General features: G+C 43.0%; 8 non-coding genes across 8 annotated transcripts; all 8 read right to left on the reverse strand.

The window, feature by feature from the left end:
* Nucleotides 1-693: 693 nt before the first annotated feature.
* LOC136598747 (U12 minor spliceosomal RNA) lies at nucleotides 694-840 on the reverse strand. Its single transcript, XR_010788850.1, has one exon. It is a non-coding gene; the product is annotated as a U12 minor spliceosomal RNA (small nuclear RNA).
* A 3,105-nt stretch (nucleotides 841-3,945) lies between these two features.
* Nucleotides 3,946-4,092, reverse strand: LOC136598759 (U12 minor spliceosomal RNA). The gene has a single exon (XR_010788861.1). It is a non-coding gene; the product is annotated as a U12 minor spliceosomal RNA (small nuclear RNA).
* Nucleotides 4,093-7,199: 3,107 nt separating this feature from the next.
* LOC136598771 (U12 minor spliceosomal RNA) lies at nucleotides 7,200-7,346 on the reverse strand. The gene has a single exon (XR_010788872.1). It is a non-coding gene; the product is annotated as a U12 minor spliceosomal RNA (small nuclear RNA).
* A 3,105-nt stretch (nucleotides 7,347-10,451) lies between these two features.
* On the reverse strand, nucleotides 10,452-10,598 carry LOC136598776 (U12 minor spliceosomal RNA). The gene has a single exon (XR_010788877.1). It is a non-coding gene; the product is annotated as a U12 minor spliceosomal RNA (small nuclear RNA).
* Nucleotides 10,599-13,702: 3,104 nt separating this feature from the next.
* Nucleotides 13,703-13,849, reverse strand: LOC136598777 (U12 minor spliceosomal RNA). The gene has a single exon (XR_010788878.1). It is a non-coding gene; the product is annotated as a U12 minor spliceosomal RNA (small nuclear RNA).
* Nucleotides 13,850-16,954: 3,105 nt separating this feature from the next.
* Nucleotides 16,955-17,101, reverse strand: LOC136598748 (U12 minor spliceosomal RNA). The gene has a single exon (XR_010788851.1). It is a non-coding gene; the product is annotated as a U12 minor spliceosomal RNA (small nuclear RNA).
* A 3,105-nt stretch (nucleotides 17,102-20,206) lies between these two features.
* Nucleotides 20,207-20,353, reverse strand: LOC136598749 (U12 minor spliceosomal RNA). Its single transcript, XR_010788852.1, has one exon. It is a non-coding gene; the product is annotated as a U12 minor spliceosomal RNA (small nuclear RNA).
* Nucleotides 20,354-23,460: 3,107 nt separating this feature from the next.
* Nucleotides 23,461-23,607, reverse strand: LOC136598750 (U12 minor spliceosomal RNA). Its single transcript, XR_010788853.1, has one exon. It is a non-coding gene; the product is annotated as a U12 minor spliceosomal RNA (small nuclear RNA).
* Nucleotides 23,608-24,498: the final 891 nt, after the last annotated feature.

A 24,498-nucleotide genomic window follows, 5' to 3' on the forward strand; every position in this document is an offset into this window, starting at 1 on the left:
TAAGAGAGGCCAAAAGCAATAAAAAGGGACTCTGGGGGTCCAAGCAAAATAAAAGTCCAAGATGCTATAGGATGTTTACAGGATGAAAATGGTGAATTGGTTAAGAATGATATTGGGAAGAATGAACTTCTAAATTCCTAATTTGTATCTGTTTTCTCTCAGAAAGTAGATTTAGCATCAGCTGATCTTCACGGTGCTAATGGGGGAACACAAGAATGCAGGCTATCTATAAGCAGAGAGATGGTGAGGGAAAACTTAGCTAACTTAAATGAATTCAAGTCTCCAGGTCCTGATGAATTAGATCCTAGGATACTGAAGGAAGCAGTGGAGATAATTGCTGAACCACTAACCATAATCTTTGAAAATTTCCGGAGGACAGGTGAAGATCCAGAAGACTGGGAAAGGGCAAATGTTGTCCTTATCGATGTGTTCCATTCGCGTGTGAATTTAAAAAATTTTTTAATTGGTTTATACTCGCACAGAAAAAATACCAAGGTGAATAGGTCATTCCATGTTGGATGCACCAACCTAGGGGGCTTTCACGCACACTGGAACATTCTGTGTTCCACACGCCTGATCCACAGCATTGAGAATAGCTTAAATATGCATCAAATTCCACACATAGAATCATCCAGAATAGAGAGAAGCCCTCTTACAACCATGGATTTCTTTCATTGAACACAATCAGCAGGGTGGGCAGATCACAGCTCCTGAAGGTCCCGCAAAGTAGGCTGATCCTCCACAGGGCAACCTGTACCCATTCAAAAATTCCTCTCACATGTAGTGAGGAGCTGGTGTCACCCAGACTCGTTATTTTCCTTACTCATTAGTTTAAGGCATACCCTTCACCTGTGGCCACCTGGAGCAATCGCCCTCTGGACCCATCCTGTCTGTATTAGGGAGAGCAGGGAGTGGAGGTCCAGGAAGATAATTTGCATATTCCTGGTGCATTCTGGGAAAAGTGAAAAGTCGCTGTGAGTGGGAAGATTTCTGGGTTTAGTGGGGTCTAGCTGCTCAGAGGCCATCTCCAGACCAGAGATTGGAGGTCCAGGAAAAGAATTTGCATATGCCTGTTGCATTTTGAGTGCTGGGTCTAGCCAGGTCTAGCTGCTTGAAGGACATTGCCAAATGTTTTATGCATAGTAGCATCTTATAGGTTATATATGATCACTGGAATTCTTGACTTTTAGAAGTTTGCAAGTAGACATCAACTGACAACATGGAAGGGGTGAGTAGCCATATGCTACATGTTTACAGATCTACCAAAGGAAAAGCCAAACTTGTGCCTCTGTTGGAGGAAAAGGTGCAGAGTCTTCAGGAGAGAATAGCTACATTGTAACTCATTAAGGAAGAGGAGGATTGCCTTGACAGAGCAGAAGTAAGTCTTCAAAATGTTGAAGGAAAATATGTTTTCAGTGTAGCCGTAGAAGTCGAGGAATGGAAGCATGTGACCCAAAGAAGCCGGATTATCAGGAGTCAGCCAGCACCCATACTGCTCAGGAACCAGTACCAGGCTCTACCGCAGGAGAACAATGAAGAAGTACAGCAAGAAATGACTTTGCCCACAGAGAACAGTCCAGTAAGCACTCAGAATCCTCTTGGATGGAGAAAAAGAAGTGTTGTTGTGAAGAAGAGGGGGAGAGTGCTGGTTGTGGGGGATTCCCTATTGAGAGGAACAGAGGCCGTTGTCTGCAGACATGACACAGCCTCACGTGAGGTGTGCTGTCTTCCAGGGGCACAAATCAAAGATGTGTCTGATAGGCTATCAAGACTCTTCAGTTCTGCAGACAACTACCCATTCCTACTAATACATGTAGGGACAAATGACTCTGCAAAAAATGACATTGCAACTATCTGCAGAGACTTTGAAGACCTCAGCCGGAAGGGGAAGGAACTAGGAGCTCAGGTGGTCTTCTCATCCATCCTCCCAGTGGATGGCCGTGGAATAAGAAGATGGAGCAGGATTCTAGAGGTGAACAACTGGCTATGTCAATGGTTCAGTCAGCAAAGATATGGATTCCTAGACCATGGAGTGAACTACCTATATGATGGACTGCTTGCTAGAGACGGGTTGCACCTTACAAAAACAGGATTTGGCAGGCGCCTTGCTAGACTAATCAGGAGAGCTTAAAACTAGAACAATATGAAGTGAAAAGCAAAAATATGCATCCAATTAATACGTATTATTAGAAGTGAAAAAGGAAGAAGAAAGACAAAACATTCAGAAGGAAAGTAGAGGAGCAAGAGACACTGATCACAAATTAACATGTTTCTACACAATGCATGGGAAACAAACATGGGGAATTGGAGCTCCGAACACAGGAAGAGAAATATGATGTCATCGGCATCACAAAAACTTGGTGGAATGATACAAATGATTGGATACAAGGCTTGAAGGACATAATGTATTTATAAGAAACAGACCCAAGAAAATGGGAGGTGTTGTAATGCATGTTAGGAAAGCATCATCTCCACTGAGATTCAAGCTTCACAGCTGGGAGTTCTGTAGAAACTGTTTGGGTAAGAATACAAGGAGAGAACAACAGAAAGGACACCCTTGTAGGCATTTACTATAGGCTGCCTGGACAAGCAGAAGATATGGAGAAGCTCTTTCTACATCAGATGGCCAAGCTCTCAAAGAAGCCCAACATGGTGATCATGGGAGATTTTACCCATCCAGACATTTGTTGGGAATCTCTCAGATAAAAGTAATGGATCCAACCAATTCTTATCCGCTCTTGCTGACAACTTTATCTTCCAGAAGGTAGAAGAGAAAACAAGGGGATCTGCTATCTTGGACCTAACTCTCACCAACAGGGAGGGAAAGGTGGAGGGAGTAAGGGTGGCTGGGACCTTAGGAGGCAGTGATCATGATATCCTTAGATGTTGGATAACAAGGGGAGGAAGACCTGAGAAGACTCAGACTGCAAGGTTGGATTTCAGAAAGAGGAGAGGAAGACTCCAATGGCTGGATGTTCTTAAGGACAGAAATGTCCAAGAAGGTTGGGAAATATTGTGAAATGAGATTGTCAAAGCACAATCGTTACCAATCCCTAAAAGAAGGAAGAATGAGAAGCATTTAAAGAGACCCGGATGGATGAACACAGAACTTAACATAGATTTTAAAAAGGAAGAAAATTTTGTTGATCAAATGGAAAGAGGGGGAAAATCTAAAGAAGAATAAAATGCTGTCTGCAAAAACTGTAGGGCAAGTGTCAGAAAAGCTAAAAGCTGAAAATGAATTGAGGCTTGTAAGAGAGGCCAAAAGCAATAAAAAGAGACTCTGGGGGTCCAAGCAAAATAAAAGTCCAAGATGCTATAGGATGTTTACAGGATGAAAATGGTGAATTGGTTAAGAATGATATTGGGAAGAATGAACTTCTAAATTCCTATTTTGTATCTGTTTTCTCTCAGAAAGTAGATTTAGCATCAGCTGATCTTCACGGTGTTAATGGGCGAATACAAGAATGCAGGCTATCTATAAGCAGAGAGATGGTGAGGGAAAACTTAGCTAACTTAAATGAATTCAAGTCTCCAGGTCCTGATGAATTAGATCCTAGGATACTGAAGGAAGCAGTGGAGATAATTGCTGAACCACTAACCATAATCTTTGAAAATTTCCGGAGGACAGGTGAAGATCCAGAAGACTGGGAAAGGGCAAATGTTGTCCTTATCGATGTGTTCCATTCGCGTGTGAATTTAAAAAATTTTTTAATTGGTTTATACTCGCACAGAAAAAATACCAAGGTGAATAGGTCATTCTATGTTGGATGCACCAACCTAGGGGGCTTTCACGCACACTGGAACATTCTGTGTTCCACACGCCTGATCCACAGCATTGAGAATAGCTTAAATATGCATCAAATTCCACACATAGAATCATCCAGAATAGAGAGAAGCCCTCTTACAACCATGGATTTCTTTCATTGAACACAATCAGCAGGGTGGGCAGATCACAGCTCCTGAAGGTCCCGCAAAGTAGGCTGATCCTCCACAGGGCAACCTGTACCCATTCAAAAATTCCTCTCACATGTAGTGAGGAGCTGGTGTCACCCAGACTCGTTATTTTCCTTACTCATTAGTTTAAGGCATACCCTTCACCTGTGGCCACCTGGAGCAATCGCCCTCTGGACCCATCCTGTCTGTATTAGGGAGAACAGGGAGTGGAGGTCCAGGAAGATAATTTGCATATTCCTGGTGCATTCTGGGAAAAGTGAAAAGTCGCTGTGAGTGGGAAGATTTCTGGGTTTAGTGGGGTCTAGCTGCTCAGAGGCCATCTCCAGACCAGAGATTAGAGGTCCAGGAAAAGAATTTGCATATGCCTGTTGCATTTTGAGTGCTGGGTCTAGCCAGGTCTAGCTGCTTGAAGGACATTGCCAAATGTTTTATGCATAGTAGCATCTTATAGGTTATATATGATCACTGGAATTCTTGACTTTTAGAAGTTTGCAAGTAGACATCAACTGACAACATGGAAGGGGTGAGTAGCCATATGCTACATGTTTACAGATCTACCAAAGGAAAAGCCAAACTTGTGCCTCTGTTGGAGGAAAAGGTGCAGAGTCTTCAGGAGAGAATAGCTACATTGTAACCCATTAAGGAAGAGGAGGATTGCCTTGACAGAGCAGAAGTAAGTCTTCAAAATGTTGAAGGAAAATATGTTTTCAGTGTAGCCGTAGAAGTCGAGGAATGGAAGCATGTGACCCAAAGAAGCCGGATTATCAGGAGTCAGCCAGCACCCATACTGCTCAGGAACCAGTACCAGGCTCTACCGCAGGAGAACAATGAAGAAGTACAGCAAGAAATGACTTTGCCAACAGAGAACAGTCCAGTAAGCACTCAGAATCCTCTTGGATGGAGAAAAAGAAGTGCTGTTGTGAAGAAGAGGGGGAGAGTGCTGGTTGTGGGGGATTCCCTATTGAGAGGAACAGAGGCCCTTGTCTGCAGACCTGACACAGCCTCACGTGAGGTGTGCTGTCTTCCAGGGGCACAAATCAAAGATGTGTCTGATAGGCTATCAAGACTCTTCAGTTCTGCAGACAACTACCCATTCCTACTAATACATGTAGGGACAAATGACTCTGCAAAAAATGACATTGCAACTATCTGCAGAGACTTTGAAGACCTCAGCCGGAAGGGGAAGGAACTAGGAGCTCAGGTGGTCTTCTCATCCATCCTCCCAGTGGATGGCCGTGGAATAAGAAGATGGAGCAGGATTCTAGAGGTGAACAACTGGCTATGTCAATGGTTCAGTCAGCAAAGATATGGATTCCTAGACCATGGAGTGAACTACCTATATGATGGACTGCTTGCTAGAGACGGGTTGCACCTTACAAAAACAGGATTTGGCAGGCGCCTTGCTAGACTAATCAGGAGAGCTTAAAACTAGAACAATATGATGTGAAAAGCAAAAATATGCATCCAATAATACGTATTATTTGAAGTGAAAAAGGAAGAAGAAAGACAAAACATTCAGAAGGAAAGTAGAGGAGCAAGAGACACTGATCACAAATTAACATGTTTCTACACAATGCATGGGAAACAAACATGGGGAATTGGAGCTCCGAACACAGGAAGAGAAATATGATGTCATCGGCATCACAAAAACTTGGTGGAATGATACAAATGATTGGATACAAGGCTTGAAGGACATAATGTATTTATAAGAAACAGACCCAAGAAAATGGGAGGTGTTGTAATGCATGTTAGGAAAGCATCATCTCCACTGAGATTCAAGCTTCACAGCTGGGAGTTCTGTAGAAACTGTTTGGGTAAGAATACAAGGAGAGAACAACAGAAAGGACACCCTTGTAGGCATTTACTATAGGCCGCCTGGACAAGCAGAAGATATGGAGAAGCTCTTTCTACATCAGATGGCCAAGCTCTCAAAGAAGCCCAACATGGTGATCATGGGAGATTTTACCCATCCAGACATTTGTTGGGAATCTCTCAGATAAAAGTAATGGATCCAACCAATTCTTATCCGCTCTTGTTGACAACTTTATCTTCCAGAAGGTAGAAGAGAAAACAAGGGGATCTGCTATCTTGGACCTAACTCTCACCAACAGGGAGGGAATGGTGGAGGGAGTAAGGGTGGCTGGGACCTTAGGAGGCAGTGATCATGATATCCTTAGATGTTGGATAACAAGGGAGGAAGGAAGACCTGAGAAGACTCAGACTGCAAGGTTGGATTTCAGAAAGAGGAGAGGAAGACTCCAATGGCTGGATGTTCTTAAGGACAGAAATGTCCAAGAAGGTTGGGAAATATTGTGAAATGAGATTGTCAAAGCACAATCGTTACCAATCCCTAAAAGAAGGAAGAATGAGAAGCATTTAAAGAGACCAGGATGGATGAACACAGAACTTAACATGGATTTTAAAAAGGAAGAAAATTTTGTTGATCAAATGGAAAGAGGGGGAAAATCTAAAGAAGAATAAAATGCTGTCTGCAAAAACTGTAGGGCAAGTGAAGGAAAAGCTAAAAGCTGAAAATGAATTGAGGCTTGTAAGAGAGGCCAAAAGCAATAAAAAGGGACTCTGGGGGTCCAAGCAAAATAAAAGTCCAAGATGCTATAGGATGTTTACAGGATGAAAATGGTGAATTGGTTAAGAATGATATTGGGAAGAATGAACTTCTAAATTCCTAATTTGTATTTGTTTTCTCTCAGAAAGTAGATTTAGCATCAGCTGATCTTCACGGTGCTAATGGGGGAACACAAGAATGCAGGCTATCTATAAGCAGAGAGATGGTGAGGGAAAACTTAGCTAACTTAAATGAATTCAAGTCTCCAGGTCCTGATGAATTAGATCCTAGGATACTGAAGGAAGCAGTGGAGATAATTGCTGAACCACTAACCATAATCTTTGAAAATTTCCGGAGGACAGGTGAAGATCCAGAAGACTGGGAAAGGGCAAATGTTGTCCTTATCGATGTGTTCCATTCGCGTGTGAATTTAAAAAATTTTTTAATTGGTTTATACTCGCACAGAAAAAATACCAAGGTGAATAGGTCATTCCATGTTGGATGCACCAACCTAGGGGGCTTTCACGCACACTGGAACATTCTGTGTTCCACACGCCTGATCCACAGCATTGAGAATAGCTTAAATATGCATCAAATTCCACACATAGAATCATCCAGAATAGAGAGAAGCCCTCTTACAACCATGGATTTCTTTCATTGAACACAATCAGCAGGGTGGGCAGATCACAGCTCCTGAAGGTCCCGCAAAGTAGGCTGATCCTCCACAGGGCAACCTGTACCCATTCAAAAATTCCTCTCACATGTAGTGAGGAGCTGGTGTCACCCAGACTCGTTATTTTCCTTACTCATTAGTTTAAGGCATACCCTTCACCTGTGGCCACCTGGAGCAATCGCCCTCTGGACCCATCCTGTCTGTATTAGGGAGAACAGGGAGTGGAGGTCCAGGAAGATAATTTGCATATTCCTGGTGCATTCTGGGAAAAGTGAAAAGTCGCTGTGAGTGGGAAGATTTCTGGGTTTAGTGGGGTCTAGCTGCTCAGAGGCCATCTCCAGACCAGAGATTGGAGGTCCAGGAAAAGAATTTGCATATGCCTGTTGCATTTTGAGCGCTGGGTCTAGCCAGGTCTAGCTGCTTGAAGGACATTGCCAAATGTTTTATGCATAGTAGCATCTTATAGGTTATATATGATCACTGGAATTCTTGACTTTTAGAAGTTTGCAAGTAGACATCAACTGACAACATGGAAGGGGTGAGTAGCCATATGCTACATGTTTACAGATCTACCAAAGGAAAAGCCAAACTTGTGCCTCTGTTGGAGGAAAAGGTGCAGAGTCTTCAGGAGAGAATAGCTACATTGTAACTCATTAAGGAAGAGGAGGATTGCCTTGACAGAGCAGAAGTAAGTCTTCAAAATGTTGAAGGAAAATATGTTTTCAGTGTAGCCGTAGAAGTCGAGGAATGGAAGCATGTGACCCAAAGAAGCCGGATTATCAGGAGTCAGCCAGCACCCATACTGCTCAGGAACCAGTACCAGGCTCTACCGCAGGAGAACAATGAAGAAGTACAGCAAGAAATGACTTTGCCCACAGAGAACAGTCCAGTAAGCACTCAGAATCCTCTTGGATGGAGAAAAAGAAGTGTTGTTGTGAAGAAGAGGGGGAGAGTGCTGGTTGTGGGGGATTCCCTATTGAGAGGAACAGAGGCCGTTGTCTGCAGACATGACACAGCCTCACGTGAGGTGTGCTGTCTTCCAGGGGCACAAATCAAAGATGTGTCTGATAGGCTATCAAGACTCTTCAGTTCTGCAGACAACTACCCATTCCTACTAATACATGTAGGGACAAATGACTCTGCAAAAAATGACATTGCAACTATCTGCAGAGAGTTTGAAGACCTCAGCCGGAAGGGGAAGGAACTAGGAGCTCAGGTGGTCTTCTCATCCATCCTCCCAGTGGATGGCCGTGGAATAAGAAGATGGAGCAGGATTCTAGAGGTGAACAACTGGCTATGTCAATGGTTCAGTCAGCAAAGATATGGATTCCTAGACCATGGAGTGAACTACCTATATGATGGACTGCTTGCTAGAGACGGGTTGCACCTTACAAAAACAGGATTTGGCAGGCGCCTTGCTAGACTAATCAGGAGAGCTTAAAACTAGAACAATATGAAGTGAAAAGCAAAAATATGCATCCAATTAATACGTATTATTAGAAGTGAAAAAGGAAGAAGAAAGACAAAACATTCAGAAGGAAAGTAGAGGAGCAAGAGACACTGATCACAAATTAACATGTTTCTACACAATGCATGGGAAACAAACATGGGGAATTGGAGCTCCGAACACAGGAAGAGAAATATGATGTCATCGGCATCACAAAAACTTGGTGGAATGATACAAATGATTGGATACAAGGCTTGAAGGACATAATGTATTTATAAGAAACAGACCCAAGAAAATGGGAGGTGTTGTAATGCATGTTAGGAAAGCATCATCTCCACTGAGATTCAAGCTTCACAGCTGGGAGTTCTGTAGAAACTGTTTGGGTAAGAATACAAGGAGAGAACAACAGAAAGGACACCCTTGTAGGCATTTACTATAGGCCGCCTGGACAAGCAGAAGATATGGAGAAGCTCTTTCTACATCAGATGGCCAAGCTCTCAAAGAAGCCCAACATGGTGATCATGGGAGATTTTACCCATCCAGACATTTGTTGGGAATCTCTCAGATAAAAGTAATGGATCCAACCAATTCTTATCCGCTCTTGCTGACAACTTTATCTTCCAGAAGGTAGAAGAGAAAACAAGGGGATCTGCTATCTTGGACCTAACTCTCACCAACAGGGAGGGAAAGGTGGAGGGAGTAAGGGTGGCTGGGACCTTAGGAGGCAGTGATCATGATATCCTTAGATGTTGGATAACAAGGGGAGGAAGACCTGAGAAGACTTAGACTGCAAGGTTGGATTTCAGAAAGAGGAGAGGAAGACTCCAATGGCTGGATGTTCTTAAGGACAGAAATGTCCAAGAAGGTTGGGAAATATTGTGAAATGAGATTGTCAAAGCACAATCGTTACCAATCCCTAAAAGAAGGAAGAATGAGAAGCATTTAAAGAGACCAGGATGGATGAACACAGAACTTAACATGGATTTTAAAAAGGAAGAAAATTTTGTTGATCAAATGGAAAGAGGGGGAAAATCTAAAGAAGAATAAAATGCTGTCTGCAAAAACTGTAGGGCAAGTGTCAGAAAAGCTAAAAGCTGAAAATGAATTGAGGCTTGTAAGAGAGGCCAAAAGCAATAAAAAGAGACTCTGGGGGTCCAAGCAAAATAAAAGTCCAAGATGCTATAGGATGTTTACAGGATGAAAATGGTGAATTGGTTAAGAATGATATTGGGAAGAATGAACTTCTAAATTCCTATTTTGTATCTGTTTTCTCTCAGAAAGTAGATTTAGCATCAGCTGATCTTCACGGTGTTAATGGGCGAATACAAGAATGCAGGCTATCTATAAGCAGAGAGATGGTGAGGGAAAACTTAGCTAACTTAAATGAATTCAAGTCTCCAGGTCCTGATGAATTAGATCCTAGGATACTGAAGGAAGCAGTGGAGATAATTGCTGAACCACTAACCATAATCTTTGAAAATTTCCGGAGGACAGGTGAAGATCCAGAAGACTGGGAAAGGGCAAATGTTGTCCTTATCGATGTGTTCCATTCGCGTGTGAATTTAAAAAATTTTTTAATTGGTTTATACTCGCACAGAAAAAATACCAAGGTGAATAGGTCATTCTATGTTGGATGCACCAACCTAGGGGGCTTTCACGCACACTGGAACATTCTGTGTTCCACACGCCTGATCCACAGCATTGAGAATAGCTTAAATATGCATCAAATTCCACACATAGAATCATCCAGAATAGAGAGAAGCCCTCTTACAACCATGGATTTCTTTCATTGAACACAATCAGCAGGGTGGGCAGATCACAGCTCCTGAAGGTCCCGCAAAGTAGGCTGATCCTCCACAGGGCAACCTGTACCCATTCAAAAATTCCTCTCACATGTAGTGAGGAGCTGGTGTCACCCAGACTCGTTATTTTCCTTACTCATTAGTTTAAGGCATACCCTTCACCTGTGGCCACCTGGAGCAATCGCCCTCTGGACCCATCCTGTCTGTATTAGGGAGAACAGGGAGTGGAGGTCCAGGAAGATAATTTGCATATTCCTGGTGCATTCTGGGAAAAGTGAAAAGTCGCTGTGAGTGGGAAGATTTCTGGGTTTAGTGGGGTCTAGCTGCTCAGAGGCCATCTCCAGACCAGAGATTGGAGGTCCAGGAAAAGAATTTGCATATGCCTGTTGCATTTTGAGCGCTGGGTCTAGCCAGGTCTAGCTGCTTGAAGGACATTGCCAAATGTTTTATGCATAGTAGCATCTTATAGGTTATATATGATCACTGGAATTCTTGACTTTTAGAAGTTTGCAAGTAGACATCAACTGACAACATGGAAGGGGTGAGTAGCCATATGCTACATGTTTACAGATCTACCAAAGGAAAAGCCAAACTTGTGCCTCTGTTGGAGGAAAAGGTGCAGAGTCTTCAGGAGAGAATAGCTACATTGTAACTCATTAAGGAAGAGGAGGATTGCCTTGACAGAGCAGAAGTAAGTCTTCAAAATGTTGAAGGAAAATATGTTTTCAGTGTAGCCGTAGAAGTCGAGGAATGGAAGCATGTGACCCAAAGAAGCCGGATTATCAGGAGTCAGCCAGCACCCATACTGCTCAGGAACCAGTACCAGGCTCTACCGCAGGAGAACAATGAAGAAGTACAGCAAGAAATGACTTTGCCCACAGAGAACAGTCCAGTAAGCACTCAGAATCCTCTTGGATGGAGAAAAAGAAGTGTTGTTGTGAAGAAGAGGGGGAGAGTGCTGGTTGTGGGGGATTCCCTATTGAGAGGAACAGAGGCCGTTGTCTGCAGACATGACACAGCCTCACGTGAGGTGTGCTGTCTTCCAGGGGCACAAATCAAAGATGTGTCTGATAGGCTATCAAGACTCTTCAGTTCTGCAGACAACTACCCATTCCTACTAATACATGTAGGGACAAATGACTCTGCAAAAAATGACATTGCAACTATCTGCAGAGAGTTTGAAGACCTCAGCCGGAAGGGGAAGGAACTAGGAGCTCAGGTGGTCTTCTCATCCATCCTCCCAGTGGATGGCCGTGGAATAAGAAGATGGAGCAGGATTCTAGAGGTGAACAACTGGCTATGTCAATGGTTCAGTCAGCAAAGATATGGATTCCTAGACCATGGAGTGAACTACCTATATGATGGACTGCTTGCTAGAGACGGGTTGCACCTTACAAAAACAGGATTTGGCAGGCGCCTTGCTAGACTAATCAGGAGAGCTTAAAACTAGAACAATATGATGTGAAAAGCAAAAATATGCATCCAATAATACGTATTATTTGAAGTGAAAAAGGAAGAAGAAAGACAAAACATTCAGAAGGAAAGTAGAGGAGCAAGAGACACTGATCACAAACTAACATGTTTCTACACAATGCATGGGAAACAAACATGGGGAATTGGAGCTCCGAACACAGGAAGAGAAATATGATGTCATCGGCATCACAAAAACTTGGTGGAATGATACAAATGATTGGATACAAGGCTTGAAGGACATAATGTATTTATAAGAAACAGACCCAAGAAAATGGGAGGTGTTGTAATGCATGTTAGGAAAGCATCATCTCCACTGAGATTCAAGCTTCACAGCTGGGAGTTCTGTAGAAACTGTTTGGGTAAGAATACAAGGAGAGAACAACAGAAAGGACACCCTTGTAGGCATTTACTATAGGCCGCCTGGACAAGCAGAAGATATGGAGAAGCTCTTTCTACATCAGATGGCCAAGCTCTCAAAGAAGCCCAACATGGTGATCATGGGAGATTTTACCCATCCAGACATTTGTTGGGAATCTCTCAGATAAAAGTAATGGATCCAACCAATTCTTATCCGCTCTTGCTGACAACTTTATCTTCCAGAAGGTAGAAGAGAAAACAAGGGGATCTGCTATCTTGGACCTAACTCTCACCAACAGGGAGGGAAAGGTGGAGGGAGTAAGGGTGGCTGGGACCTTAGGAGGCAGTGATCATGATATCCTTAGATGTTGGATAACAAGGGGAGGAAGACCTGAGAAGACTTAGACTGCAAGGTTGGATTTCAGAAAGAGGAGAGGAAGACTCCAATGGCTGGATGTTCTTAAGGACAGAAATGTCCAAGAAGGTTGGGAAATATTGTGAAATGAGATTGTCAAAGCACAATCGTTACCAATCCCTAAAAGAAGGAAGAATGAGAAGCATTTAAAGAGACCAGGATGGATGAACACAGAACTTAACATAGATTTTAAAAAGGAAGAAAATTTTGTTGATCAAATGGAAAGAGGGGGAAAATCTAAAGAAGAATAAAATGCTGTCTGCAAAAACTGTAGGGCAAGTGTCAGAAAAGCTAAAAGCTGAAAATGAATTGAGGCTTGTAAGAGAGGCCAAAAGCAATAAAAAGAGACTCTGGGGGTCCAAGCAAAATAAAAGTCCAAGATGCTATAGGATGTTTACAGGATGAAAATGGTGAATTGGTTAAGAATGATATTGGGAAGAATGAACTTCTAAATTCCTATTTTGTATCTGTTTTCTCTCAGAAAGTAGATTTAGCATCAGCTGATCTTCACGGTGTTAATGGGCGAATACAAGAATGCAGGCTATCTATAAGCAGAGAGATGGTGAGGGAAAACTTAGCTAACTTAAATGAATTCAAGTCTCCAGGTCCTGATGAATTAGATCCTAGGATACTGAAGGAAGCAGTGGAGATAATTGCTGAACCACTAACCATAATCTTTGAAAATTTCCGGAGGACAGGTGAAGATCCAGAAGACTGGGAAAGGGCAAATGTTGTCCTTATCGATGTGTTCCATTCGCGTGTGAATTTAAAAAATTTTTTAATTGGTTTATACTCGCACAGAAAAAATACCAAGGTGAATAGGTCATTCTATGTTGGATGCACCAACCTAGGGGGCTTTCACGCACACTGGAACATTCTGTGTTCCACACGCCTGATCCACAGCATTGAGAATAGCTTAAATATGCATCAAATTCCACACATAGAATCATCCAGAATAGAGAGAAGCCCTCTTACAACCATGGATTTCTTTCATTGAACACAATCAGCAGGGTGGGCAGATCACAGCTCCTGAAGGTCCCGCAAAGTAGGCTGATCCTCCACAGGGCAACCTGTACCCATTCAAAAATTCCTCTCACATGTAGTGAGGAGCTGGTGTCACCCAGACTCGTTATTTTCCTTACTCATTAGTTTAAGGCATACCCTTCACCTGTGGCCACCTGGAGCAATCGCCCTCTGGACCCATCCTGTCTGTATTAGGGAGAACAGGGAGTGGAGGTCCAGGAAGATAATTTGCATATTCCTGGTGCATTCTGGGAAAAGTGAAAAGTCACTGTGAGTGGGAAGATTTCTGGGTTTAGTGGGGTGTAGCTGCTCAGAGGCCATTTCCAGACCAGAGGTTGGAGGTCCAGGAAAAGAATTTGCATATGCCTGTTGCATTTTGAGTGCTGGGTCTAGTCAGGTCTAGCTGCTTGAAGGACATTGCCAAATGTTTTATGCATAGTAGCATCTTATAGGTTATATATGATCACTGGAATTCTTGACTTTTAGAAGTTTGCAAGTGGACATCAACTGACAACATGGAAGGGGTGAGTAGCCATATGCTACATGTTTACAGATCTACCAAAGGAAAAGCCAAACTTGTGCCTCTGTTGGAGGAAAAGGTGCAGAGTCTTCAGGAGAGAATAGCTACATTGTAACTCATTAAGGAAGGGGAGGATTGCCTTGACAGAGCAGAAGTAAGTCTTCAAAATGTTGAAGGAAAATATGTTTTCAGTGTAGCCGTAGAAGTCGAGGAATGGAAGCATGTGACCCAAAGAAGCCGGATTATCAGGAGTCAGCCAGCACCCATACTGCTCAGGAACCAGTACCAGGCCCTACCACAGGAGAACAATGAAGAAGTACAGCAAGAAATGACTTTGCCAACAGAGAACAGTCCAGTAAGCACTCAGAATCTTCTTGGATGGAGAAAAAGAAGTGCTGTTGTGAAGAAGAGGGGGAGAGTGCTGGTTGTGGGGGATTCCCTATTGAGAGGAACAGAGGCCGTTGTCTGCAGACCTGACACAGCCTCACGTGAGGTGTGCTGTCTTCCAGGGGCACAAATCAAAGATGTGTCTGATAGGCTATCAAGACTCTTCAGTTCTGCAGACAACTACCCATTCCTACTAATACATGTAGGGACAAATGACTCTGCAAAAAATGACATTGCAACTATCTGCAGAGACTTTGAAGACCTCAGCCGGAAGGGGAAGGAACTAGGAGCTCAGGTGGTCTTCTCATCCATCCTCCCAGTGGATGGCCGTGGAATAAGAAGATGGAGCAGGATTCTAGAGGTGAACAACTGGCTATGTCAATGGTTCAGTCAGCAAAGATATGGATTCCTAGACCATGGAGTGAACTACCTATATGATGGACTGCTTGCTAGAGATGGGTTGCACCTTACAAAAACAGGATTTGGCAGGCGCCTTGCTAGACTAATCAGGAGAGCTTAAAACTAGAACAATATGATGTGAAAAGCAAAAATATGCATCCAATTAATACGTATTATTAGAAGTGAAAAAGGAAGAAGAAAGACAAAACATTCAGAAGGAAAGTAGAGGAGCAAGAGACACTGATCACAAATTAACATGTTTCTACACAATGCATGGGAAACAAACATGGGGAATTGGAGCTCCGAACACAGGAAGAGAAATATGATGTCATCGGCATCACAAAAACTTGGTGGAATGATACAAATGATTGGATACAAGGCTTGAAGGACATAATGTATTTATAAGAAACAGACCCAAGAAAATGGGAGGTGTTGTAATGCATGTTAGGAAAGCATCATCTCCACTGAGATTCAAGCTTCACAGCTGGGAGTTCTGTAGAAACTGTTTGGGTAAGAATACAAGGAGAGAACAACAGAAAGGACACCGTTGTAGGCATTTACTATAGGCCGCCTGGACAAGCAGAAGATATGGAGAAGCTCTTTCTACATCAGATGGCCAAGCTCTCAAAGAAGCCCAACATGGTGATCATGGGAGATTTTACCCATCCAGACATTTGTTGGGAATCTCTCAGATAAAAGTAATGGATCCAACCAATTCTTATCCGCTCTTGTTGACAACTTTATCTTCCAGAAGGTAGAAGAGAAAACAAGGGGATCTGCTATCTTGGACCTAACTCTCACCAACAGGGAGGGAATGGTGGAGGGAGTAAGGGTGGCTGGGACCTTAGGAGGCAGTGATCATGATATCCTTAGATGTTGGATAACAAGGGGAGGAAGACCTGAGAAGACTCAGACTACAAGGTTGGATTTCAGAAAGAGGAGAGGAAGACTCCAATGGCTGGATGTTCTTAAGGACAGAAATGTCCAAGAAGGTTGGGAAATATTGTGAAATGAGATTGTCAAAGCACAATCGTTACCAATCCCTAAAAGAAGGAAGAATGAGAAGCATTTAAAGAGACCAGGATGGATGAACACAGAACTTAACATGGATTTTAAAAAGGAAGAAAATTTTGTTGATCAAATGGAAAGAGGGGGAAAATCTAAAGAAGAATAAAATGCTGTCTGCAAAAACTGTAGGGCAAGTGTCAGAAAAGCTAAAAGCTGAAAATGAATTGAGGCTTGTAAGAGAGGCCAAAAGCAATAAAAAGGGACTCTGGGGGTCCAAGCAAAATAAAAGTCCAAGATGCTATAGGATGTTTACAGGATGAAAATGGTGAATTGGTTAAGAATGATATTGGGAAGAATGAACTTCTAAATTCCTAATTTGTATCTGTTTTCTCTCAGAAAGTAGATTTAGCATCAGCTGATCTTCACGGTGCTAATGGGGGAACACAAGAATGCAGGCTATCTATAAGCAGAGAGATGGTGAGGGAAAACTTAGCTAACTTAAATGAATTCAAGTCTCCAGGTCCTGATGAATTAGATCCTAGGATACTGAAGGAAGCAGTGGAGATAATTGCTGAACCACTAACCATAATCTTTGAAAATTTCCGGAGGACAGGTGAAGATCCAGAAGACTGGGAAAGGGCAAATGTTGTCCTTATCGATGTGTTCCATTCGCGTGTGAATTTAAAAAATTTTTTAATTGGTTTATACTCGCACAGAAAAAATACCAAGGTGAATAGGTCATTCCATGTTGGATGCACCAACCTAGGGGGCTTTCACGCACACTGGAACATTCTGTGTTCCACACGCCTGATCCACAGCATTGAGAATAGCTTAAATATGCATCAAATTCCACACATAGAATCATCCAGAATAGAGAGAAGCCCTCTTACAACCATGGATTTCTTTCATTGAACACAATCAGCAGGGTGGGCAGATCACAGCTCCTGAAGGTCCCGCAAAGTAGGCTGATCCTCCACAGGGCAACCTGTACCCATTCAAAAATTCCTCTCACATGTAGTGAGGAGCTGGTGTCACCCAGACTCGTTATTTTCCTTACTCATTAGTTTAAGGCATACCCTTCACCTGTGGCCACCTGGAGCAATCGCCCTCTGGACCCATCCTGTCTGTATTAGGGAGAGCAGGGAGTGGAGGTCCAGGAAGATAATTTGCATATTCCTGGTGCATTCTGGGAAAAGTGAAAAGTCGCTGTGAGTGGGAAGATTTCTGGGTTTAGTGGGGTCTAGCTGCTCAGAGGCCATCTCCAGACCAGAGATTGGAGGTCCAGGAAAAGAATTTGCATATGCCTGTTGCATTTTGAGTGCTGGGTCTAGCCAGGTCTAGCTGCTTGAAGGACATTGCCAAATGTTTTATGCATAGTAGCATCTTATAGGTTATATATGATCACTGGAATTCTTGACTTTTAGAAGTTTGCAAGTAGACATCAACTGACAACATGGAAGGGGTGAGTAGCCATATGCTACATGTTTACAGATCTACCAAAGGAAAAGCCAAACTTGTGTCTCTGTTGGAGGAAAAGGTGCAGAGTCTTCAGGAGAGAATAGCTACATTGTAACTCATTAAGGAAGAGGAGGATTGCCTTGACAGAGCAGAAGTAAGTCTTCAAAATGTTGAAGGAAAATATGTTTTCAGTGTAGCCGTAGAAGTCGAGGAATGGAAGCATGTGACCCAAAGAAGCCGGATTATCAGGAGTCAGCCAGCACCCATACTGCTCAGGAACCAGTACCAGGCTCTACCGCAGGAGAACAATGAAGAAGTACAGCAAGAAATGACTTTGCCCACAGAGAACAGTCCAGTAAGCACTCAGAATCCTCTTGGATGGAGAAAAAGAAGTGTTGTTGTGAAGAAGAGGGGGAGAGTGCTGGTTGTGGGGGATTCCCTATTGAGAGGAACAGAGGCCGTTGTCTGCAGACATGACACAGCCTCACGTGAGGTGTGCTGTCTTCCAGGGGCACAAATCAAAGATGTGTCTGATAGGCTATCAAGACTCTTCAGTTCTGCAGACAACTACCCATTCCTACTAATACATGTAGGGACAAATGACTCTGCAAAAAATGACATTGCAACTATCTGCAGAGAGTTTGAAGACCTCAGCCGGAAGGGGAAGGAACTAGGAGCTCAGGTGGTCTTCTCATCCATCCTCCCAGTGGATGGCCGTGGAATAAGAAGATGGAGCAGGATTCTAGAGGTGAACAACTGGCTATGTCAATGGTTCAGTCAGCAAAGATATGGATTCCTAGACCATGGAGTGAACTACCTATATGATGGACTGCTTGCTAGAGACGGGTTGCACCTTACAAAAACAGGATTTGGCAGGCGCCTTGCTAGACTAATCAGGAGAGCTTAAAACTAGAACAATATGAAGTGAAAAGCAAAAATATGCATCCAATTAATACGTATTATTAGAAGTGAAAAAGGAAGAAGAAAGACAAAACATTCAGAAGGAAAGTAGAGGAGCAAGAGACACTGATCACAAATTAACATGTTTCTACACAATGCATGGGAAACAAACATGGGGAATTGGAGCTCCGAACACAGGAAGAGAAATATGATGTCATCGGCATCACAAAAACTTGGTGGAATGATACAAATGATTGGATACAAGGCTTGAAGGACATAATGTATTTATAAGAAACAGACCCAAGAAAATGGGAGGTGTTGTAATGCATGTTAGGAAAGCATCATCTCCACTGAGATTCAAGCTTCACAGCTGGGAGTTCTGTAGAAACTGTTTGGGTAAGAATACAAGGAGAGAACAACAGAAAGGACACCCTTGTAGGCATTTACTATAGGCTGCCTGGACAAGCAGAAGATATGGAGAAGCTCTTTCTACATCAGATGGCCAAGCTCTCAAAGAAGCCCAACATGGTGATCATGGGAGATTTTACCCATCCAGACATTTGTTGGGAATCTCTCAGATAAAAGTAATGGATCCAACCAATTCTTATCCGCTCTTGCTGACAACTTTATCTTCCAGAAGGTAGAAGAGAAAACAAGGGGATCTGCTATCTTGGACCTAACTCTCACCAACAGGGAGGGAAAGGTGGAGGGAGTAAGGGTGGCTGGGACCTTAGGAGGCAGTGATCATGATATCCTTAGATGTTGGATAACAAGGGGAGGAAGACCTGAGAAGACTCAGACTGCAAGGTTGGATTTCAGAAAGAGGAGAGGAAGACTCCAATGGCTGGATGTTCTTAAGGACAGAAATGTCCAAGAAGGTTGGGAAATATTGTGAAATGAGATTGTCAAAGCACAATCGTTACCAATCCCTAAAAGAAGGAAGAATGAGAAGCATTTAAAGAGACCAGGATGGATGAACACAGAACTTAACATAGATTTTAAAAAGGAAGAAAATTTTGTTGATCAAATGGAAAGAGGGGGAAAATCTAAAGAAGAATAAAATGCTGTCTGCAAAAACTGTAGGGCAAGTGTCAGAAAAGCTAAAAGCTGAAAATGAATTGAGGCTTGTAAGAGAGGCCAAAAGCAATAAAAAGAGACTCTGGGGGTCCAAGCAAAATAAAAGTCCAAGATGCTATAGGATGTTTACAGGATGAAAATGGTGAATTGGTTAAGAATGATATTGGGAAGAATGAACTTCTAAATTCCTATTTTGTATCTGTTTTCTCTCAGAAAGTAGATTTAGCATCAGCTGATCTTCACGGTGTTAATGGGCGAATACAAGAATGCAGGCTATCTATAAGCAGAGAGATGGTGAGGGAAAACTTAGCTAACTTAAATGAATTCAAGTCTCCAGGTCCTGATGAATTAGATCCTAGGATACTGAAGGAAGCAGTGGAGATAATTGCTGAACCACTAACCATAATCTTTGAAAATTTCCGGAGGACAGGTGAAGATCCAGAAGACTGGGAAAGGGCAAATGTTGTCCTTATCGATGTGTTCCATTCGCGTGTGAATTTAAAAAATTTTTTAATTGGTTTATACTCGCACAGAAAAAATACCAAGGTGAATAGGTCATTCTATGTTGGATGCACCAACCTAGGGGGCTTTCACGCACACTGGAACATTCTGTGTTCCACACGCCTGATCCACAGCATTGAGAATAGCTTAAATATGCATCAAATTCCACACATAGAATCATCCAGAATAGAGAGAAGCCCTCTTACAACCATGGATTTCTTTCATTGAACACAATCAGCAGGGTGGGCAGATCACAGCTCCTGAAGGTCCCGCAAAGTAGGCTGATCCTCCACAGGGCAACCTGTACCCATTCAAAAATTCCTCTCACATGTAGTGAGGAGCTGGTGTCACCCAGACTCGTTATTTTCCTTACTCATTAGTTTAAGGCATACCCTTCACCTGTGGCCACCTGGAGCAATCGCCCTCTGGACCCATCCTGTCTGTATTAGGGAGAACAGGGAGTGGAGGTCCAGGAAGATAATTTGCATATTCCTGGTGCATTCTGGGAAAAGTGAAAAGTCGCTGTGAGTGGGAAGATTTCTGGGTTTAGTGGGGTCTAGCTGCTCAGAGGCCATCTCCAGACCAGAGATTAGAGGTCCAGGAAAAGAATTTGCATATGCCTGTTGCATTTTGAGTGCTGGGTCTAGCCAGGTCTAGCTGCTTGAAGGACATTGCCAAATGTTTTATGCATAGTAGCATCTTATAGGTTATATATGATCACTGGAATTCTTGACTTTTAGAAGTTTGCAAGTAGACATCAACTGACAACATGGAAGGGGTGAGTAGCCATATGCTACATGTTTACAGATCTACCAAAGGAAAAGCCAAACTTGTGCCTCTGTTGGAGGAAAAGGTGCAGAGTCTTCAGGAGAGAATAGCTACATTGTAACCCATTAAGGAAGAGGAGGATTGCCTTGACAGAGCAGAAGTAAGTCTTCAAAATGTTGAAGGAAAATATGTTTTCAGTGTAGCCGTAGAAGTCGAGGAATGGAAGCATGTGACCCAAAGAAGCCGGATTATCAGGAGTCAGCCAGCACCCATACTGCTCAGGAACCAGTACCAGGCTCTACCGCAGGAGAACAATGAAGAAGTACAGCAAGAAATGACTTTGCCAACAGAGAACAGTCCAGTAAGCACTCAGAATCCTCTTGGATGGAGAAAAAGAAGTGCTGTTGTGAAGAAGAGGGGGAGAGTGCTGGTTGTGGGGGATTCCCTATTGAGAGGAACAGAGGCCCTTGTCTGCAGACCTGACACAGCCTCACGTGAGGTGTGCTGTCTTCCAGGGGCACAAATCAAAGATGTGTCTGATAGGCTATCAAGACTCTTCAGTTCTGCAGACAACTACCCATTCCTACTAATACATGTAGGGACAAATGACTCTGCAAAAAATGACATTGCAACTATCTGCAGAGACTTTGAAGACCTCAGCCGGAAGGGGAAGGAACTAGGAGCTCAGGTGGTCTTCTCATCCATCCTCCCAGTGGATGGCCGTGGAATAAGAAGATGGAGCAGGATTCTAGAGGTGAACAACTGGCTATGTCAATGGTTCAGTCAGCAAAGATATGGATTCCTAGACCATGGAGTGAACTACCTATATGATGGACTGCTTGCTAGAGACGGGTTGCACCTTACAAAAACAGGATTTGGCAGGCGCCTTGCTAGACTAATCAGGAGAGCTTAAAACTAGAACAATATGATGTGAAAAGCAAAAATATGCATCCAATAATACGTATTATTTGAAGTGAAAAAGGAAGAAGAAAGACAAAACATTCAGAAGGAAAGTAGAGGAGCAAGAGACACTGATCACAAATTAACATGTTTCTACACAATGCATGGGAAACAAACATGGGGAATTGGAGCTCCGAACACAGGAAGAGAAATATGATGTCATCGGCATCACAAAAACTTGGTGGAATGATACAAATGATTGGATACAAGGCTTGAAGGACATAATGTATTTATAAGAAACAGACCCAAGAAAATGGGAGGTGTTGTAATGCATGTTAGGAAAGCATCATCTCCACTGAGATTCAAGCTTCACAGCTGGGAGTTCTGTAGAAACTGTTTGGGTAAGAATACAAGGAGAGAACAACAGAAAGGACACCCTTGTAGGCATTTACTATAGGCCGCCTGGACAAGCAGAAGATATGGAGAAGCTCTTTCTACATCAGATGGCCAAGCTCTCAAAGAAGCCCAACATGGTGATCATGGGAGATTTTACCCATCCAGACATTTGTTGGGAATCTCTCAGATAAAAGTAATGGATCCAACCAATTCTTATCCGCTCTTGTTGACAACTTTATCTTCCAGAAGGTAGAAGAGAAAACAAGGGGATCTGCTATCTTGGACCTAACTCTCACCAACAGGGAGGGAATGGTGGAGGGAGTAAGGGTGGCTGGGACCTTAGGAGGCAGTGATCATGATATCCTTAGATGTTGGATAACAAGGGAGGAAGGAAGACCTGAGAAGACTCAGACTGCAAGGTTGGATTTCAGAAAGAGGAGAGGAAGACTCCAATGGCTGGATGTTCTTAAGGACAGAAATGTCCAAGAAGGTTGGGAAATATTGTGAAATGAGATTGTCAAAGCACAATCGTTACCAATCCCTAAAAGAAGGAAGAATGAGAAGCATTTAAAGAGACCAGGATGGATGAACACAGAACTTAACATGGATTTTAAAAAGGAAGAAAATTTTGTTGATCAAATGGAAAGAGGGGGAAAATCTAAAGAAGAATAAAATGCTGTCTGCAAAAACTGTAGGGCAAGTGAAGGAAAAGCTAAAAGCTGAAAATGAATTGAGGCTTGTAAGAGAGGCCAAAAGCAATAAAAAGGGACTCTGGGGGTCCAAGCAAAATAAAAGTCCAAGATGCTATAGGATGTTTACAGGATGAAAATGGTGAATTGGTTAAGAATGATATTGGGAAGAATGAACTTCTAAATTCCTAATTTGTATTTGTTTTCTCTCAGAAAGTAGATTTAGCATCAGCTGATCTTCACGGTGCTAATGGGGGAACACAAGAATGCAGGCTATCTATAAGCAGAGAGATGGTGAGGGAAAACTTAGCTAACTTAAATGAATTCAAGTCTCCAGGTCCTGATGAATTAGATCCTAGGATACTGAAGGAAGCAGTGGAGATAATTGCTGAACCACTAACCATAATCTTTGAAAATTTCCGGAGGACAGGTGAAGATCCAGAAGACTGGGAAAGGGCAAATGTTGTCCTTATCGATGTGTTCCATTCGCGTGTGAATTTAAAAAATGTTTTAATTGGTTTATACTCGCACAGAAAAAATACCAAGGTGAATAGGTCATTCCATGTTGGATGCACCAACCTAGGGGGCTTTCACGCACACTGGAACATTCTGTGTTCCACACGCCTGATCCACAGCATTGAGAATAGCTTAAATATGCATCAAATTCCACACATAGAATCATCCAGAATAGAGAGAAGCCCTCTTACAACCATGGATTTCTTTCATTGAACACAATCAGCAGGGTGGGCAGATCACAGCTCCTGAAGGTCCCGCAAAGTAGGCTGATCCTCCACAGGGCAACCTGTACCCATTCAAAAATTCCTCTCACATGTAGTGAGGAGCTGGTGTCACCCAGACTCGTTATTTTCCTTACTCATTAGTTTAAGGCATACCCTTCACCTGTGGCCACCTGGAGCAATCGCCCTCTGGACCCATCCTGTCTGTATTAGGGAGAACAGGGAGTGGAGGTCCAGGAAGATAATTTGCATATTCCTGGTGCATTCTGGGAAAAGTGAAAAGTCGCTGTGAGTGGGAAGATTTCTGGGTTTAGTGGGGTCTAGCTGCTCAGAGGCCATCTCCAGACCAGAGATTGGAGGTCCAGGAAAAGAATTTGCATATGCCTGTTGCATTTTGAGCGCTGGGTCTAGCCAGGTCTAGCTGCTTGAAGGACATTGCCAAATGTTTTATGCATAGTAGCATCTTATAGGTTATATATGATCACTGGAATTCTTGACTTTTAGAAGTTTGCAAGTAGACATCAACTGACAACATGGAAGGGGTGAGTAGCCATATGCTACATGTTTACAGATCTACCAAAGGAAAAGCCAAACTTGTGCCTCTGTTGGAGGAAAAGGTGCAGAGTCTTCAGGAGAGAATAGCTACATTGTAACTCATTAAGGAAGAGGAGGATTGCCTTGACAGAGCAGAAGTAAGTCTTCAAAATGTTGAAGGAAAATATGTTTTCAGTGTAGCCGTAGAAGTCGAGGAATGGAAGCATGTGACCCAAAGAAGCCGGATTATCAGGAGTCAGCCAGCACCCATACTGCTCAGGAACCAGTACCAGGCTCTACCGCAGGAGAACAATGAAGAAGTACAGCAAGAAATGACTTTGCCCACAGAGAACAGTCCAGTAAGCACTCAGAATCCTCTTGGATGGAGAAAAAGAAGTGTTGTTGTGAAGAAGAGGGGGAGAGTGCTGGTTGTGGGGGATTCCCTATTGAGAGGAACAGAGGCCGTTGTCTGCAGACATGACACAGCCTCACGTGAGGTGTGCTGTCTTCC

Source organism: Eleutherodactylus coqui, unplaced genomic scaffold, assembly GCF_035609145.1.
Source record: "Eleutherodactylus coqui strain aEleCoq1 unplaced genomic scaffold, aEleCoq1.hap1 HAP1_SCAFFOLD_380, whole genome shotgun sequence".
In the NCBI taxonomy this organism is placed as follows: Eukaryota; Metazoa; Chordata; class Amphibia; order Anura; family Eleutherodactylidae; genus Eleutherodactylus; species Eleutherodactylus coqui.